We start from the raw sequence: 17,900 nt of genomic DNA, 5'->3' as shown, positions 1-17,900 counted from the left end.
GTTTACAGATTAAATAGTCAGACTCGTGACTTCATGCTTTTTATGTCATTACTATTCAATAATAGCCTAATAATAATAAGTAAACATTATAACATGATCCTTCCAATTTCTTTGAATTTCACCCTTACATGTTTGAAATTTTTAGAAATGTTTGTACCTCCACTAAGAGTTCAAATAAAGTTCAGAAGGTTTAAAAACGTGTGGCCTTGAGTTGTTTGGGGTATACTGACTGTCCCAGAGGTGAATCAAAGATACAGTGTTAGGTTGCCAGTAGATGGCAGCATTTACACCAACAGAATAAAGTCCATACCATTACGTATTACTGTTTGAAAAGCATCACAGCTGCAAAGATTTAACGTTCCTTACATCAAGCATATGTCTCTTCAAAATACATAGCCTACAACATGCAATAATGATTACAGAGAGGAGGTTTTGTGGTGCAGGCCTCCATATGCATACAGAGGTTAAACTGATCTAATGACTGCACTCCACTCTGATCACAACATAGTGTAGCTACGTGATAGATGCATTTACACAACTAATGGCTTGAAGGATTGAAGACCTCCCTTTATGAGATTCCTGGTCAGAGGCCAAGTCATTGCCTCAGTTATTCTAACACTTGTAAACAGTTTCTAGGGCTCATCTTCCCAGACGATGAGACCATTAAAAAAAAACAGGCATTGTATAATATCATTATTAATTTAATAACAGTTTTTAGTATCTTACATCGTAAAGACAATTTTTAAATGTTTTAAATGTGGTTTACTGTTGTTGTTGTTGTTGTTGTTGTTGTTGTTGTTGTCATCATAGATTCTTTCTATTCGTTCTTGTGTTAATCCATTTATATTTATTAACTGAATGTTATTGTCAATGTCATGTTTTCCCATAAGTCCCAAGTAATTAAATAGACTCCTGTTGGTGAATGCTAACAACATGTTTCCTGTGTGAAATAAGAAAGGTTTTGAATGTTAATAATACTTGTATGTAACCTATCGGATGCTCTATCAATAACCTTTTTGGCATTACTGTACAAGTAAAAGTGACAACATGACGACACCCTCTCTGTGCCCTCATCATGGGACTGCCCGTCAGCCCTCAGGAAACTATTTTATTTCCCTCTGCTCTCGGTTTCCGTTCAGTGAGGATGTTTGCTCCATCAGGCCTCCGTCCATGACTTGTTTATCTGTGTCAACACTCAGCAGGGAGAGGAAAACCCCCGTCCTGAACAGACTGGTTATCATGGCTGACCTACTGTTTGGGTAGAAGCCCTCCTTCTGCTGGTTGCAATGGCTGACTGATAGTTATCAGACAGAGGGAGAAACAAATCTACCATGCAAAAGTCCAGGCCCGCAAAGTTCAGCGTTTTGGAAAACCTTGACTGGATTCCTCAACCATCGCTTTTGGGACGAAGTGAAACATTGCCTGCAAGCCAGTTCCCTCACCTGATCACTGAACAACTGGTGTTCTTGTGATTGGATCGGAGCAAATCCCCACAGCCAGGTTTCCATATCAGCAGGCCCATGGATTTAGAAAGACATTTTCAACAACAATGATACATGGGTATACAGAGGTCTGTGCTGTTGATTTTCTTGTTGTCAGTTCCTCCCCAAATAACAAGCAGCAATAAATGTTGGTCAGTGTTGGCCCCTCCAATTCTTCAGAAGGCCGAAGTAAAATTATTAGAACAAGTTAACAACGCGGGTCTGGTGAATCTCTGATATGCAATGAAAGCAACAATTAACACATCTATGATTAGAAACATAATGCAACAAATTTAATGTCACAAATTGGCAAATAAAGAGTGTAATGTAGCCCTGCACCTTCACCGTTAGAGCAGCCGTTTTGGATTGCAAACTTAGCACTTCCCCTGAGTTTTCCAGTTGTAATTCCAACAGGATGCATTTCTAAAGATGTAGACGACTGAGAACTCAAAAAATATGTCTTCTGAGTTCCAAAAACATTTCTTTTTTCACCAAGAGCTGTCTCCAATGGTGTAGACAAAACATCACTCACTCTTGTTTATATCAATTTATCACGCTAAACAGCTAGCACAGGCCCATCTTGTCACTTTCCGTTAGTGTTGCCTCCAAACTGCTCAGAAGGTGTATAACCATGGCCAAAGTCAAAACTAACCACATTCAGCGAAACAGTAAATTTACCAAAAACCCCAATGATTTTGTTCACCTTAGCCGTTGAAAAGCGACAAGATTGCTGTAGTTGAAGCATTTCAACAGACACGTATAGGGTTAATAAGCAACAGCCAGGAGATAGTAGGCTATGCTTTGACTGGAAACAGTTGTCAGGCAATGCCAGAGACACCAGGAAGTCACTACTCTCTGCCAAGAAATAGTCTTGCACATTAACACCCCAACACCTAGCTGCTTTTTCTTTCTGGTGTTGATACAGATTAGACTAAAACAACATGTTAATTAGGTTCCAGTTATCTGTTACATTTTCTTTCTTTCTTTCTTTCTTTCTTTCTTTCTTTCTTTCTTTCTTTCTATCTATCTATCTATCTATCTATCTATCTATCTATCTATCTATCTATCTATCTATCTATCTATCTATCTATCTATCTGGAAATTAAATGATCCACATTTTCCACCTGCAACACTCAGTCAAAACTTCTGTTTTCCATCAGGTATCATCCCACTGGACTATCTATCCTTTTACTGTAACAATCCTCAGCGCGCACACACGCACGCACGCACACGTCTGGTCTGCTGAACTGAACGCAAAAAACAATACCCCCCTCCCAGACCTCCCCAAACCTCCTCTCTCCATCATCCCTCCTCTTTTCTCCCCTCCTCCTCCTCCTCCTCCTCCTCCCTCCCTCCTCCAGTCCCCGTGCTGTCACAGTTTTTCCAGTTTCTTTGGATCCACTTCAGGACCCTCCCCCGTATGGATGCGACTGGTCTCTCGCTCCGGCTTTACACCCCTCTAAATGTTTACACCGCTATAAGATTTTTCTAAGTGTATGAGTGCTGAAAACAAAAAAAAGAAAAAGCCATTCTCCTCTTCATTTCGTCCATGGAAGTTGGTGTGTAATATCGTTATTAGCGCGACAGTTCCTCCGGGAGTTCTTGGCCGGCAAGGTGAGTAAAATGTTGCCTACACTTTGTAAAAAAACAAAAAAAAAAAACAGGTTTATAAAGGCAAATATTTGCATACCGGTAATTACATGTATGATAGTAGCTACATGTGATTGGTTAACAGTCGATACATCTGATGTGTAGGCAGGCTTTCATGTAGTACTGTATGGGAATGTGCTGTTATGGAAAATAACAGAAGAGCAGCATGTAGCCTACCACAGTCCCTAAAATGGTGAGATATGGAGACCATTGGCTATTGACTATATAGGGATTCATGGCAACTGCAGTCTTCTTCCCACTTTGCTGTCAGGATATTTGTTTTCATTTGTTGTGGACTTTACCAAATTATGCAAACTTTTGCAAACTCACACCCATAAAAGGACATCAGGTCCTTCACATTAGCCTCAGTCGTTTTTTTAAGATACTGCACATGTAGTTGTGAGATGTTGTGAAGTAAAAGCCTCATATTCAAAACTAGCTATATTTGAATGCATTAATAAAAAAGCAGCTGTGGATAGCCTTTGTGTTAAAGGAGATTCTTGCAATTCACTATTTAGTTTTTATGCTATTTTACACTTTACACAACAATTCAGACAATATGAAAGAAGATGTGCAGCAATAAATTGCTACTGACAGACTAGCATGTCTGTAAAATAAACTACTAATTTAATTCACACTCAGAGGACATTTTCATTTGCTCACAATGCCAATAAACTTATACTTAGGGGTGTATTTCAGTGTTGCTCTGTGGCATTTTTTTAAGACATTGACAAAAAATTTAAGTTGACAGAATGTGTTTGAAATTTTATTTGCAATGCCACTCTGTTGTAAAATATAAAGTAGCAGACAAGAATGCCAAAATTAAAAACAGTCCTTGAACTTTTTTTAACCAGTGGTTGTGAAAGAGGTTAGATCACATGTTATTTTCATTTTTTTTCATCACAGTTTCATGTTTGGTTCTAGCCAACACACAAGTAACACTAAAACCATGTCAACAAGTGTACAGACCATAATTAGTCAGCATAAAACACAACACCCAGCTCTTATCAGGGAGTGAATTAAAGCACTTGTTGAAGTGATGACCTGGCTCTATGTCGCCACTTAATCCACTTGCTGTTCTTTTTCCTGCCTGTTTTTATCAGCATCTGTTGCTCTGTTTGGAAAACTCCTCCAGCCTCTATAAAGACAAGCTGTGCTGCTCTGGCACGTCCCCCTCAATCGATTCATTGCAGAGGAAGTTGCTGGGAGTAGGTCTGCTAGTGTTTCCTTAGTGCACCTCCTCCTCCTCCTCCTCACCCTGGCCTCTGCCTCTCATGTCATGTGTTTGATATTCATTAAGTCGCTCAGCCTTAATCCAAGTTCAGATCTGACTCTGGCTCTGGCTCTGGCTCTGGGTCTGGGTCTGGGTCTGGGTCTGGGTCTGGGTCTGGGTCTGGGTCACAGAGGAGCTGTGTGACTGGAGCCAGTGAAACGTGGCTGCGATGCTGCTGAACCTCATTCAACTGAGTGACATCCTGCTGTGTGATGGTGTGACTCAACCTTCGTGTCTTGTCAGTTAGATTAATCAGATGAAGCAGATAAGAGGTGGAGTGTTTTTTCTTTACTATGCAGATGTGAGAGGCTGCTGTGGATTGTTAATGCCTTGGGGCTTGTTTTGTTTATTCATAGTATATCTGATATGTGTCTCTGATGCGTCCATTGATTACAGGGAATATGATACATATAGATGCCTTCATGCACTAATTTTGTCCTCGTCTTGTCTGATGTGATGGATTGTTTTCTGGAGTCGGTGCAGAGCGTGACGCTCCAGATGTTAGGAAGCTGAAAAGATTTGCAGTGATGGTACAGTGACATTTTATAAACCACTGAGCAGCATCAAAGACAAACATTAAAGACAAACTACTGAACTTTAATGAGATTGTTCATAGTCACTTTTTGACACTTTTACGGCCTTGCTCCTCTATAAGTTGCTATAAACAGCTGTATATGGAATGACACAGAAACAAACTCTTCACGTCTTTTTTCCTCAGAGCAGCTGTAAACTCACGCCTCAAATTAAGCCGTTTACACTTATGGTGCCTGTGCATTATGAATGAAAGCTTTTTCGATTTAGGAAGCCCTGGCACTATTTAACTCATAAACATCTGTGTGGAAGACAACGTGTGATTAACTGTCAGGGTAAATCTTAGCCACCTGGTCTGGACTCAGTACATCGCATCTGCTCTGGCAGCCAGAAAAAAAATCCCCAGGAAGTCTCTCTGACTGCAGACTGAGCTTTCCTTTGTCCTCCTCCAAGTATTCCTAAAGCACCGTGCCATTTTTATATTTACTGTTGTTGTTTTTTTTGTTTTTACATATATTATTTTGATTAGCTGAACTCTCTTTGTGTAAAGTAACACAACTGTGCCTCCCTGTAATGCACCACCTTAGTTTTCCTCATATGAGATCCTCATTAGTGGAAAAAAAAACATCATCTCTTACTTGAAAGTGTGCCTGCCCTCCTCCAGACTGTTTCAGCAATCACTGGTATGGTGACCCATTTTTTTTTTTTTTTTTGAGCAACAGGATCGTCTCTAGTCTGACAGCTGAAGATCTGGCTGACTTACCATCTGTTTGTCCAGGAGAGGGCTCGGGCTCTGGTGGGCAACTGGATATGTTTTGGTTGGAGATGACACGGAGCAGACACACAAAGAGAGGAGGTAGAAATACAAAGAAAAGTTACTGAGCTAAGATTCATTAGTGTTAATTTGATCCCCCAGTGTCTGGAGTTTTTAAAATTTATAGTTATACCACACAGGGCAACCGGGGTGTCTGCACATTGTCTTTGAAAAGCCACAGCTTCTCTTGACATGTTTATGCCCACTGCCCACACACCAGTTGTGTGCTGCTGAAGTGAGATCACAGCCTGACGTCTCTGTATCATCTGCAGAAGTGAGGACTCAGGCTACCTGTGTACTTTAAAATGATGATCTTCAAATTATAGTTTTTAGTGAGGGAGATTTTCCTCACTCCAGTTTCCCACTTGTTTTCCTGAACCTCACCAACACTCCAGGCCATAACAACCTGTTTGTGTCACTGCTATCATCAGGTACCCAGAGTCTTAGTGTGCAAGGGTGTGAGGAAAGCACACACTTAGAAAATACAGTTTAAATCTGGATGTTGACAATGATGAGCTCAGTAGGGGACATGTGAATGTCCTTTAGGTATAAGAACACATGCCAGTGCAGATTGACCAATAGCATCTTCACTTATGAATGTTTCGGATAAAGTTCGACCTCGGATGAAGGAAGATGTGGTGAAGAGCTTTATGCACAGCTCCACTACTTCCTGAACTTTAGCCAGCTCCTTTATTTCCTGTCTTACATTATTGGACCAACTGATTAATCCAGATGTTTCTGACCATTGTTGTGAGGTCAGACACACCTGGATTAATCAGTTGGTCCAATAATGTAAGACAGGAAATAAAGGAGCTGGCTAAAGTTCAGGAAGTAGTGGAGCTGTGCATAAAGCCCATTGGGATTATATTCACATCATGAAGCCCCGCCCACTGGACCCCCTTCTTATTTGAATGCGACTTTGCTAATTGCGAGTTAACTGGTCTGACTAACTCATCTAACAAAGTCCTCCCACCAAAACTGGAAGAAAAACTCATGGTTCCTCAGGTGAATAGCCATCATGGGACAAGACGCTTTCAGAACTTGTTGTGGCGCTACTCTGAGTCACACGCTGACTGCACCGCTCATCATTTCCTCCTTGTCGCCAAGCTTAACAAAAACTTCTTCCTGAGACATCTGAAGTCATCGTTATTGAGTTTATCTAACTCAAGAATTTAAATCACACCCACCCCTGTTCAGACTGATTCATCAGTACACCAATTGATGAAGTCCCAAGAAATCTTAAAGGGATAATTCAACATTTTGGCAAATTGGCCCATTGCCATAATCCCTATAGTCACCGCAGTATGTTCGATACGTTTAATTGTCGGTGCAAGCTGTTTTTAGAACGGTGGAGCAGAGCTGCGAGCTGCTCAGAGCTACGCTACAGAGGCTCATGGAATTTCTTGGTTTCCTCATCAAATACACAATTTGACAACTCCAAAATGCTCTCGTGGACAAGTTGTGACCTCCACATTCACCACACTGAGATAATAATGGAATGCTACAAGACAGAGTTGTTTTCGAGGTAAATTCATGCAAAACTGCTGATGCGCGTTCCCTTTGAGGGCAGTTTTTCGCCAAGCAGTCTCTGCATTTGCCTCGAAAACAACTCTGTCTCTTAATGTTCTGTTATTATCTCATAGCGTGGTGAATGTGCCGGTCACAACACAGCGTTTTGGAGTTGTTGGATTGTGTATTTGATGAGTTTGATGAGGGAAACCAAGAAATCCCATTAGCCTCCGTAGCGTAGCTCTGAGCAGCTCACGGCTCTGCTCCGCCGTTCTAAAAATAGCTTGCACCAACAAAAAAAGGTAACAAACCTACTGTTATGACTGTAGGGATAATGGCAATGGGCCAATTTGCCAAAATGTTGAAATATCCCTTTAACATTCACTTTCTTCAGAGGATGAACTTCAATGACTGTGGTGATCCCCTGATATTTCCTCTAGAGTGAAATGTCATGACAAGCATTGGTTGCAGTGAAATTTGGTGCAGATATTCATGATTTCCTCAGGATGATCCAGCACCATCGTCAGGGTCCAGTACTTTAATTTAGACATTACACCTGTTTGACATCAGTAGGTTAGCATTATAATAGCATTTTGTTGTATATTCTCTCAAATCACCGCTGTGCTGAAGGTAAGCCTCACACAGACATATTTGGTTTGTTTTGTGTTGACTTTGGGTCGCGGATATTCATTGTTACTGTGATTCTACATTTCCCCTTTTCCTCAGGATCTCTATTGAATGTGGTTTTTAGACTTATTTGTTTGATGAATCAGTGGCGCATGCAACAGCATTTATAACCTAAACTATTTTGCAATGCATGTCCACAGATGGGCCTCTAAAATACATAAAAATCAAGACATTAAAAATGCACAGATGCTAGTACCAAATTCAAAACAGGAAGATTTACTTATTATGTGAAAAATGTTGCATCATGTCACTGGAAATTCAGTTTATTCATCCCACATTCCCATTCTTACACATCGGCGACAAAGGTTTTGTTTTGAATGTATAAAAAGACTTTTGTTTTTTCGCCAAGCCTCTAATTTGATGTAAAAATAGTCCTGATGAATGAGACAAAGAGCACAGGGAATTCAAAAGAAGGTGACAGGGGTTTGGATATTCCTACCACAGACTTATATAAGCCTTTCAACCCCATGTGCTCTGCAGCCGTGCAAATAATTTGGAGCAGATTGGACTGCAGCCCTGCACCTCGGGTCGCTCGCTCTGCTCTGGCTGTGGAACATGCACAGTTTCATTGGGCTCTGGCTCAAATAACCAATCATAAAAAGCAGAGGTCGGGGGGTTTGGGGCTGGAACGGGAGGTGGAGTCAGCAGCAACTCGATGGAGCGACCACAGGCTACTTGTACTGTGGTGAGGGTCTTTCCTGATCTTGCTTATGTTGGTGGTTGGTGGGTGGTGTTTGGGGCAGTGGGTGGAGCAGCAGTGGAGACATTGTTCATTAAGATTTCTGGGGCTTTCATTGGTGTCTATGTCTCTCTGTGGTGTCTATGCAGGATGACTGGAACCAAGTGAAACCTGAGATGTAGAATTAGAGGAAACACAGCACCAAACTCAAGGCCCAGAGGGCCGCTCGCCTTTTGTTTCCATCCTTGTGATGAAAACGGGCTTGTGTTTATGTTGTTGTTTGTTTTTACACACAAAGTGAAATCACTTGTGATGCTGGAGAGGGGGAAAGTTTATTTTGTCACTTACCTTGTCTTGAGTGTACTGTCCAAAATGAAAAGGTTTGCATGTGAAAAACAAATGGCCTCTATGTCATGCTTGGCACCACGCGAGAGCTCTTGATGTTTTTCTTGTGCTTGCACTCATATCCACTCCACCAGCTGTGCAAAGCTATGACTCGAAGTCGTCCATCTTGCCTTTTATGAGAGGCTTATTTTCTTTTTTTTTAGATATTCCATTTTCCAGGACACTTCTGAAAGACAAACTAAGGCTAAGGAAAGGCAAGATGACAGATTACCACTATTTGTCAGCGTCCCCATTGCTCAAAACAACACTAGCTCTGTCTGTTAGAAAGGGTTCTTTGTGAAGAAGGACACTGAGAAGCCAAAAGGGATTTGGTTTGGGAAAACGTGGGAGTAGCATAGACAGTGTAGGTATGAAGGCAGCGCTCAAGGACTTCTCCATTTGCACACCTGACTTGTTTTCACATTTTTTTTTAGTCCCAACTCGCTTCTCTGTTTGCAAAAGGAAGAGAACGTGGAGATGCAGACCTGGATGTACATGCAAGATGTTTCCTTTCGGCTTCCTATTGTTTGTCCCAGTTTTCATTCCCCCGGCGCCCTGCAGTGATGATTGAAGACAGAGGAGAGAGCGCCGACCTCACGGGGGACAGAGATTGATTTTGTCGAAAACTTGTTTTTCTATTTTGCCCCGTAGAAGTAAAAAACCAGAGAGGGCTCAGCTGCAGAGATGACATTATTAGTCGTAGACAGATGATTACGAACCAGGGAGTTGTAGTCAATTAAAAAGTAATGAGAAAAGCATGTTATCTTCAAAGACGTTGTCAGTGAAACGCAGACAAGATACTCTGTGGTAACTTGCTTCTGAAGCGTGTTAACAGATAAATTGCGTGCTCGCTCATTAATCGGTAAATAGATGAAACCAATTTGTTGCCGTTTTTGAAGAGGCAAGAGAAACCTCACTGTCATAACCAAAAAAAATAAATAAAAAATCAGACGACCTGCTGCGTTTCCTGCTGCTTCTGTTTGCCTGTGAGCATCCAGGAGAAGAAAAAGTGTTAACAGTTTCCCCTGCACTGGGTTTCCTTGAGCTGTGAACATCATACTCAAACAAGATGACAGACGCCTGGACCCGGTCTCTCCCTCCTACCACCAACACTGTTTGCCCTCCCACTGTGTTGTTTACCCAGGATGTCCTGTGTGGTGGCTTATATCTGGCTCTTGTCTCCTCTTTGCCCCCCCCTACACCACCCCCCCTTTTCCTGTTGTGTTGGACAGATATGCAGGTGTCATACCAAAAAGCCCCCGGAGACAAACGTGTTGCACAATACAAATGGCCATTCCAGGGTTTACACTTTAGGACTGGAGCGCATTCTGTAGAGCTGACTTTCATCTTTCATTACGTCCAGCAAAGTGAATTAATGACACCACCTGTGGGGATTGAGACTGCTTCAGTCTAGTGGCACTGCTGGGAAAAGCACAGACTAAGTAAAGGAACATCTCCGAGGGTTCACCTTCGGGGTAGCACACGTGGCTCAAGTTTTTGAGTGAAGAAAATAAGGCTTTAACTTCCAGATGCTTGCAGGATGAGGCCCATCTGGAGAGAAGGAGGGAGTAGGAGAGAAGGAACTTTTGGGGCTATGTCTAAAAAAAAAAAAAGAAAAAGAAAAAGAAAAAAAAGGTGCCCTAAAAAACACTAAAATGATTTAATAAGTTGCAGGTTTTCACCTTGTCCTCCAGAAAGGCAGCGCACCATGTGCCAGTGGTAGGCCTGTAAGTCAATGTGGTTTCACTTTTAGGAATTTACTGGCCCAGGCTGGACTTCCTGGAAATAGAGATAGAGAAGGAAAGCCAACAGAGATAATAACTGATAACTATTCTGGCAAACTCCATCTGTCTTGGTGGTACGCTGCTGCTGCTGTTGCTGCTGCTTGTGTTTAAGTTTTACTGAGTCGCTCCTATTATCTCTGTACCTCCGTTACAGAGGCGTTTGTCCACATGGCACTAATTGAATTCCGCATCTGTCTCCCGGTGTGCGCCTCCCACTCTCCTCGCACAATTGCTGCTGCACCACCCTGCAGGCAGCAAGGTAAATCACCCAGGTGTCACATTATTTTCCTTCAGAGCGGGAAATGGCACCATAGGTTAATCCTAGAGACAAATGGCAGAAAAACACATCAGCAACAGAAAAAGACATAGCCACCCGGCTCACAAAAACTTTCCAGCTCGTTGTATCGTAGCAGCTGCAAAGAGAGAGAGAGAGTAAAAAAAAAAGCAAAGCTGCCATCCAGTCACATTAGAAGTGTTGTCTTAATCGAAGCCAGATGCAGTGTGGTTAAAGTCTGTTACTGTAAACTGCTCTCTGTTTCATGCAGCCTCGACTTTGAGACTTACATTAAAGCTGTTGCATGGGAACTCCTTATCCGTAGCATGAAATATGCCTTTCTTAAGCCTTGTCTCACAGTAAAGGATGATGCTTCCTGTGATATTATTCAGGCACTGCAGACATTCAGAGGGATCCGTATAATCTTGTCAGTTGTCAGCGAACTCCCACAAAGTCCATATTTTACCCAGCGTATCACCACGACACTGAATTTCTCCCAGTGTTTTCGTACAGTTGAGCTTTATTAGCGCAGAAAAGAAAAACACGACGTAACTCTTGTTTGTGCGGCATCTGTACAGTTGGGTAAAAGTTTAGCATTGAGTTTTTTTTCAGACACTGTGGCCCATTCAGCTTCTGTGCTCATTGGTGGTGTTTGCCAAAGCAGATGGGGTTGGATTTCACACCTCTCCAACAGAGTTTGGACAGCATCTCCCCGACCATGAGGGTCAAGACCACAAGAGTAAGCAATCTGCACGCTCTTCAGCCAAAACAAAGGTTGTAATGGAAAGAAAAGAAAAGAAAAGCAGCGAGCAGTGCCTGCGTGCGAGAGTGTGTGAGTGTCAAGGCGCACGGAAAAGGCAAGGTCTGTGTGAGCACATCTGTGTTTATGCCAGTGTTCGATACAGATCTTTTGTGATGACTTGGCAGTTTTGGCCGCCTGCAGGGGTTCAGCGTGTCTCTTTACTGGCTGCAGTCTGTTTCCCCTCTTAACAAACTACAAGTCAAAGAAGTGACCGGATGAACCAGGCATCAACCAGCCTGTGAGGGATTGGCTGTTAGGTTTGACAGAGCTGCAATAGATACTGATTGTTTCTGCATGTGTCACCACACGTGAAGTTGATCCAGATGTGCAGGATGACACCCCAATCTGTACATATGAGTCTTTCCACCAAAAAACAGTCAATAAATATATTTCCAGTGTGACTCTGTCTTGTGATGACTGATCAGGTGAGAGAACTGAAGCCAGCAAATGTGTGAGAAAGAAGGTGGGTGAAAACAGGGACTATTTTCAGCTGTGGATTAACACACAATAGGCGCTCTGTTGAGTCGAGGCAGCAGTTGTGTGTCTAGAAACATAAACTACACGAAGAAACAGGTCAGTCAGTGCACCGGTGTGGCTCACTGATGTGTTTTTAATAGTTTTGGACAACAATAGAGCTCTGCTGTGCGATAAGCTCTGTCAGGGTTTGGCTCTACGGTCCACACTTCACTTTGACTCAGTGGATTTGCAAACAGAAATAAAATAGAAACCCCTTAACAAAGAGTTAGGTTTCAACCCCAGGCTATATTCAGTGCAAGCTGTCGCTGTGTCAACTTCAACACCAGGTCCAAGAAGAGTCTCTGAAGGTTCACAGATCAGTTTGGGACCAAAAGCAGAATAAATCAAGTGGATCTGACTCAATACATCATCCTCAGAGCCGCTGGCACAGGCTTTGACCTTAGAACAGTGTTGAAAGTCTTGAATTTAAATCATACCTCTTATTTATGTTTTTTTAATCATTATTAGGGTCCGGGCAGCGCAGCTGCCAGGACACTATTGTATTCCTAGGAATTCTTCTTCTTCTTCTTCTTCTTCTTTCTTCTTCCAAGGAAGTCATACTTCCCATGGGCGAAAAGTCACCAAACTTTGCACAAAGGTTCAGTCCCATGCCAGATTCACTCAACTCCAAGGACATGTGCCCCCCCCCTCCTAGGGGGGGCACAATAAGCGTTTAAATTTAAAAACTTTAAAAATTCCTACCAAACCAACGGTAGATGCTACAGTGTTGAAACTTCACCACAATGTAGCCTCAATACTGCTGAAACTTTTGTCCACTTAAACTTATTACAAATTATGAAGTCCATCACTCTGTTTTTTTTCAATAACTGTAAAACTTTTAAAATGTATCTCCTCCCACAATTTTTGCTCAATTGACACCAAACTTGCTACAGAGCATCTCCAAACCGTCCTCCACAAAACTTGTTTCTCGGATTTTTGATTAAGCAAAAATTGAGCCTACAGTGCATGAAAACGTTTGACTGTAAACACTACTGTAAACATATACCATCAAATTCTTGATAAATACATGTTCAATCTTCCTGAAAAAAAAGACAATATTCTGGAGTCATGGTTGATGAAGTTTAGCAAATATCAGAATTTTATCTCAAAAACTGAATTTTTGAGAACATTTTGAATTCTGCTCTCATGGGAACAACTGCAGCCAATGTGAGAATTTATAAACATCATATTTTCTCTTATGAAGCAAAACACTTATCATTAAAAACAAATCACCAACATTTCCATGCTGTCAAGATGCAATTTATGGATTATCAGATTTTTGTTTAGATGACTGAATTTCTGAAATTTTGACCATTTCATCACAACAGCTGCCCGGGCACTGACTCACCTGAGTGGATAAATGAAGCTACACAGCAGGTCTCACTACCAGCCAATTAGCTCAGCGAGTTAGGAGCTGGTTCTTGGTGTCAGAGATTGTGAGTTTGAGACCCAGCAAGGGTGATGATGATGATGACAGATCAAAATGTCACATGTCCTCAAGCTGTTTTGCTGTCTAAATGCAATTTATGTATTAACAGATTTTTGTTTAGATCAGCCATTCTCAACCTTGGGGTCCCGACCCCAGTTGGGGTCGCGAGATGATTTCTGGGGGTCGCCAAATCATTTTGGAAAAATATAAATATGCAAAATTAATTAATTAATTAATGTAGCGTCCGACCGGACGTTAGAAGGACGACGAGCGACTCTCAAACATGCATTGTATTACTCAAAACCAGTTACTGTCGGCCGTAACTACACCAAAACAATAACAACGAACCTGTCCACTTGTCTCATGTCTGCCCTTCTCATTTCACACAGACACCGCTCTCTCTCTCCTGCCCCTCACCTCACCTCATCACCACATAGGGCCATGCGTTCACAGACAGTCTGAAATCGCAGAACTTAAACTTAATCATTAGGCTACTTAAACATTATAACAGTAAAGGTCGTTACAGAGAGTTGTTTTAGTTGTTTTTTTTCGCTTCATTGTTTGTCCAAAATTCATTGTATCAAGCGGTATGGTTCTGGTCTGTGCGCGTGAGATTCTGGTAAAAACAGGTAATGGAGACACCTTAACTTTGAAAAAAAGTCTCAAATATCGCAAAAACATTTTTACGCTCTCATGAGGTGGTTTTCCAGACGTTATCGATATAAACGTGTATCGTAAAAGTGCGATTGAAACACTTATTTACATTTACACGTCAGTTGAGTTGTGTGTGTCCAGCTGTGTTGACTGGAGGGGATAAATGAATGACATGTTTCTTGGCATGCATTGCTGACCTGGGCATTGTTTCTTAATAAATTAGAAACATTTTTCTTATCATTCCCCTTTTCCGTGCATGGTTGAAGGAGACTGGCTTGCATCCACGCTCCACTCGCTCCTGCGCCGACAGGTCCTCGCATGTCACATAAACCAGCCCGGGTGTGTGGACACCGCATCAACTCGCCACCCGCATCTATTTAAACTACGTCACTTTGTTTTGTTCTTTTGCCCTGATGAAAACCTCCAGGTCGAAACATTGGCCATGGAGACAAAACTACAGCAGCCAATAGATTTTTTCAGCGCAGGGATCAAGAACTAAAAAGGCAAAAAAAAAAACCCCACCGCGGACAGCGCTGCGCTTTATCCATCATGCGTTCACACTGGCGTGTGTGTGTGTGTGTGTGTGTGTGTGTGTGGTGGGGGGGGGGGGGGTCGCGGACAGAAGTGCATGTTAAATTGGGGGTCGCGACTCAAAAAGGTTGAGAACCACTGGTTTAGATAATAGAATTTCTGACTTTTTGAAATATGCCTTGACAACAGCTGCCCGGGCATTGACCCCCTGAGTCGATAAATGAAGCTACACAGCAGGTCTCACTACCAGCCAATTAGCTCAGCGAGTTAGGAGCTGGTTCTTGGTGTCAGAGGTTGTGAGTTCGAGACCCAGCAAGGGTGATGATGATGATGATAGATCAAAATGTCAGTTGTCCTCAACACGAAACACAAGACAATTGTCCTAATGGTGGCATCACAGCAAGCCTCTAAATTTAAAAATCCAAATAGCTTGGACTGGACCATGTGCGAAGGCTCCTAACATCTTAGACTGATAGTAGATGTTTGACAAATACATATCATTATTTTACCTCAAAAACTGATTTTTCTTTTTACTGTGGTTTCAAATCTGCCTACACGACAGTGAATGGCTTACTCAATTTGTGAAGCCACTGTTGAATGCCACTTGTCAATTAGCTCAGTGCGATAGACACTGGTCTTAGGTTCCCGAGGTTGTGGGTTCAATCCTCAACTGATGCAAAATGAACATTATAAGGACAACTGTCTTGTCTTCCTATTCTCCTGTTTGTTCCTCAGAATTGCCTAAATTTGCCCAAAAGTAGCCCGGACCCGACCCATCGCTGCGCAGCAGCTATAATATATAATTAGGATTTTTTCTAAATTTGTTTTGTGTACATGATGGGATAAAGTTTGGTTGGTTGAAGTGCAGCTGCAGTTTCCATTAGTGAAAACTAATGATTTTCGAGTGTCCTCCAGATGAAAACAGATGTTGACGTAGCTGTTAGTTAGTTTGGCAACAAGCAGTCCGGCTTTAACAGTCAAGTCTGAAACAAAACACGTCAGCGAAAGACTGAACTGCTCTTTCACCAATTCAATAGCTGCTTGTTTGACTGGTTCATACAATTACTGACGAGCGTTCCTGCTCACCAGCATCAACAGTCTGTGACTGTTGTGAGTGGAGGTCGTGTCTGTTTTCTTACGCTCCTCTGAGGACTTCAAACGCTCTTGACCCTGTGGCCTGTTCTGTATATAAGGAGGAAGCTCTGTGTGCTAATAAATATGAATGAACAAGTGTTGGCCTTTGCATAGTTTTTTATCATGGGAAGATCAGTTAAAAGACGAAGCGTCCAGAGCTGCGTTTCCCACAACTTTATGACCCTGCAAGACGAGGACAGACATTTGTTTTTGAGGCGAGAGAATGAGATTATTATAAAAGAAATGAGCCTGTCATGGTGGGAAAAACGAGCATGAGGATGACGCTCTGATGTTTGAAGAGAATTAGGAGCAAAACATCAGAGGGGTCACTGGTAAAATGAAAGGTTGGAGGGCAGACCACGTGGTCAGGGGAGTGTCAGCCTGCAGCTGCAGCGCTCTCTGAACTTTATAAAAGAAACTGGACTCAGGTTTTTTTCTTGACTGTAACTCAGCCATTTTTTTTTAATTGTGTGTGCTTTTTACTTCATGCAATACAATTTAGATGTGTTTTTCAGCTGTGAATCACTAACAAGACTTAATGAATATTTGTAGTAAGTTTTCTACTAAGGAGTCACAGTCAGAAAAACAAAGTTAAAATGTAAATTTAGCATCCAAAGTGCTCTTTTTTAAATAAGTGAACACAGAGCTGTACTCGTGTTGATTGCTTAATAAAAAAATAAAAAAATAAAAAAGAAACAACAGAAACAAGACCAGCAAAGCTTTGTTTCTGGTTCTTAAAGATCTGTCTGTCTTAGTTAAGTCCATATTTTGTGGATTTGAACTGTTGGCCATGAAAACAGGACATTTGGCAATGACATCATGTTTAGTATCTGTTCATTATAAGTTCAGTATAAGGATGTATGTCTATTTATTTTGTCTGATATCTGATTTCTGTTTTAGTGAAAATGATTTTTAGCTGCAGCCCTAAAAGGACCTTCTTTCATTTTTCAGCTTCTTTACAATTAGGTCATTATGTCATCAGGAAGTAAAGCACTATTTCAGTCATGCTGCAATAATCAGGACAGTTACCATGAAAATGACAATGCAAATTCAAAGACAATGAGTTGAGTCACAGAGGCGCTCATTGCGAGATTATGAGGAGTTTCCTGAGTGACAGCGAGGGACGGAGGTGAGTCGCTGAAGCTCAGGAAGACATCAGAAGAAAGTTGAAGTATGAATCAACAGCTCCACTGTGAGTCATGCTGAAACAATGGCTGTGCCGAGGTCAATCAAACACCAGACCACAGTGATTAGAAATATCCTGCACGTACAATTATTACAACGAGGAGTTTTCAAATAGTTTCAACATGATACACTGAGGTTTGAAATTCTTGTGCCGTGTGTTGTCGATGTGTTTTCACAAATTTGTTTTGGAATTGCTGGTGATTCAGGGAGAGCTCCGATGTTTGGTTGTTTTACTGTGCACTTTGATCCAGACTGAAAAACTACAACAAGTCATGAATTTATCTCTGCTGATACTGACCATCCTCTGACTCTTCCTGCTGCACCAGAATCAGCTTAAATAAATCTGTGGTTTCCGTTGGTTGGATGTTTGACTGTTTGTCCAGTTTTTTAATGGGACGACTTAGAGTCAAACTCAATCACGCAAGGGGCCAAAATGTAAAACAGTACAATATGTCGCAGGCCAAACAGTACTGACATTTATTAAACTGACTAAAAGTATTTGAATTTGAACAGCCAGTATACTGTAAATCTTCTCCTCAATAAAAATTAAATTAAATGAGAATATAATGAATGAAAAAATAAC

General features: G+C 41.7%; 1 protein-coding gene across 1 annotated transcript in view; it reads left to right on the top strand.

Annotated features, from left to right (window-relative positions):
* Window positions 1-2,855: 2,855 nt before the first annotated feature.
* pear1 (platelet endothelial aggregation receptor 1) overlaps window positions 2,856-17,900 on the top strand; it is a 55,224-nt gene continuing 40,179 nt past the window's right edge. Inside the window, exon 1 of the mRNA XM_085801053.1 lies at window positions 2,856-3,095. The gene's annotated coding sequence lies outside the window, so the exon portion shown is untranslated. The remainder of the gene's footprint in view (window positions 3,096-17,900) is intronic.

The sequence above is a fragment of the Trachurus japonicus genome, chromosome 16, assembly GCF_045865225.1.
Source record: "Trachurus japonicus isolate A0001 chromosome 16, Traja_1.0".
Taxonomy (NCBI): Eukaryota; Metazoa; Chordata; class Actinopteri; order Carangiformes; family Carangidae; genus Trachurus; species Trachurus japonicus.
This window is presented reverse-complemented; position numbering and strand designations above follow the sequence as displayed.